The 2,537-nt window shown below is 38.4% G+C and overlaps 1 protein-coding gene across 2 annotated transcripts in view; it reads right to left on the bottom strand.

Annotated features, from left to right (window-relative positions):
* Positions 1-1,519, bottom strand: part of IL5RA (interleukin 5 receptor subunit alpha) — a 43,201-nt gene extending 41,682 nt beyond the window's left edge. For both annotated transcript variants that reach the window (XM_006157936.2, XM_027775450.1), the window contains exon 1: positions 1,370-1,519. The gene's annotated coding sequence lies outside the window, so the exon portion shown is untranslated. The remainder of the gene's footprint in view (positions 1-1,369) is intronic.
* Between the last annotated feature and the right edge of the window lie 1,018 nt (positions 1,520-2,537).

The following is a 2,537-nucleotide window of genomic DNA, read 5'->3' as shown; positions in this document are numbered from 1 at the left end:
GGGGACACACACAGCTCTCTGGGCCATTTCTTCAATCCAAAGACACACTGTTCTTACATCGATGCCAGCTAGGCCAAATATCATCGTACAAGAATGATGACAGTATGTTGAGTTCATTCTCCTCAAGACCATCTATTAAAATCCAGCAGGAAACGATTAAATTGTTAAATAAAGTTCGAGTGATGCAGAATGAAGCAAACACAAGTTCTTACCTACAACTAGGCAGGAATCGGTCAATCTAAAAGACATGGTGAGCCACGTGCTCACGTTTCATTGAGTTCAAGCTAAAATTCCTCGAGTGCCCTCTGAAAGTCTAGTTTCTGGTAAGCGTTACAGTCTTTGAAATTCGGCAGAAAACATGAACATGATCTCTTATGCAGTAGACATTTCTAGAAAGTTATTTGGGTAAAGTTTGGACAATTAGCAGTGAATTTCCCTAGTGTTCTTCAGAAGCAGTCAATTTCTACGGAAGTTCAGACTTACTTATTTTCCCCCCTCTTTTTCTTTTCCGTTTATTTCTTTTGCCTGGGACATTTGTTTTAGAACCAAAGTTGTATTTTACAGTCCTGTTTTTAGAGCCTTTTTGAGTCAACTGTGGTGACAACTCATTCCTGACTCAACCTCAGGGGTTGAAGTTGAAAAGTAACTGAGAGGATTTATGCTCTGTTAGGCTCTTAAAAGTAAAAAGTCTACTTCCTCTTTTACCCTGTACAGTATAATCAGCAATAAAGCTCTCTCTTGAAGGATGAAAAATAAATAAATAAACCAAGGTGTAAAATGCGAAGGACATAGTTAGCCAGGTACATTGCGCTAACTCCCAGTATAAACTGCCTATTCTGGACATAAAAATGGGTACTAAGGACTACTAATCATCCATGCCATTTTCTTGTTTTATTTTTTCAAACTATTACTATTGCTCCTGGACTACTGATTAATTTTTTGAAATAGTTCTAAAATATAACTTATGGGGGACCAGCAGGTGGTATGGAGGTTAAGGCGCTGGATCCCTAGTGGCTGGTTGTGCAGTTCAAATCCCAGACCCGTCATGCATGCCCAAGATTTCAAGAGGAGAATGAAGGAGGAGGGATTGCAGTGTAGCCATCCCCCACCACCACCACCAGGGGGTGATTTCTCTCTCTCTGGGGAGCTCAAGCTCCCTATTGCAAAAAATTTGTAAAAATAATAAAATTCATGAGCTCAAATTATGGCCACAGACATAAAACATTTTGTTGGTCCAGGTACAAACAGCATTGCCAACTGAGTATTTCGGAAATGGATAAAGAAAAACTTTGTTATAAATATCTCAATAGTTGAACGTCTTCCCACCAATCATGTATGGTACAATTTGTCTCCCCATTCCTGGGCATACCTGTCTACAGAGGGTCCTCTTGATTCAACTAGTAGTCAATGGTAGAAGGCAAGGATGGCATTCTTCGGTTCTCTGCTCGTGGCTGCAGCCCCAGTGCCTAGCGTGGTATCAGAAGCAGGGCAGATGCTCAGTGCTCCGGGCCCTGTGGAGAACAGGGCAGGGTAACACATAAAGCCCTGCAAGGCAAGCTGGGTGGGAAAAGCCAACGGACAAGTAAGGTCGGGGTGCTGCAGGCTGGGGAACATGTAACAAGCCTGGTCTCTTCAGTACCTCGCATAAAATTCCCCCAAGCAGCATTTCAAGTAATGTAAACAAATGAGGTGATCTGATTTCCAAAACTTTATTATATTTTGAAATGCAAAACTTTAACAAATGACTGCATAGATTAATTTCTTTTTTGATAACCACGAAAGAGGGCACATTCACATAAAATAGGAATTGTACCAAGTAAGGAAATGTTCAGCATAATGATTCATTGAGTCAAGTACGAAACACATTAATCTATGCAGATATAAAAGCGTGGCCCTTTTTTATGTATTTATGAATTTTATGTTCATGGAGGATTAAAAGATTCTGATTTTTCTTTTTCTCTCATCTCCTTGCTTTCTCCTTTTCTTTCTTTTGTGCCATTCTATTCGTCTCTTTGGTCTACTTAGAAATATGTCTGTATTGCTTTGGGCATATAATTAAATTAGCGAACATAAAACCAAGTAAGATATGTAGCAAATTTTTGTACATTTTATATAAAATGAAACAATCCAAAAACTCCCAGCAGAAACAAAAAAGCAGAATGCTTTCAGTTAGATACAATGTTATCACCACTTTTGGTGATACTATTTCTTAATCTGTAGCTTTCTTCATTAGCTCTGAAACTTCCTCACTAAGATATTTTATTACCCTCTTTTTCCTACTTTTTAAACTCATATATTTTCTAAGAAATATTTGTAGAATATATGTTCTTGTTTTAATTCCATAAAGTACCCCAAAAAATGGAAAACAAATGTCTTATGATCATAAGCATTAACAACATCTACTGCAGGTGTTGTTTTGACATGACTTACCTTGCTATGGATTTGCCACCTTGGTTACTTAGCCAATACACAAGAACACGACACTACCCAGCATCGATATGACCTGCTGATACAAGTTTGCTGACACCATTATTAAT

The sequence above is a fragment of the Tupaia chinensis genome, unplaced genomic scaffold, assembly GCF_000334495.1.
Source record: "Tupaia chinensis unplaced genomic scaffold, TupChi_1.0 Scaffold000565_1, whole genome shotgun sequence".
Taxonomy (NCBI): domain Eukaryota; kingdom Metazoa; phylum Chordata; class Mammalia; order Scandentia; family Tupaiidae; genus Tupaia; species Tupaia belangeri.
The sequence above is the reverse complement of the archived record's forward strand: the minus strand, read 5'-3'. Positions and strand labels throughout refer to the sequence as shown.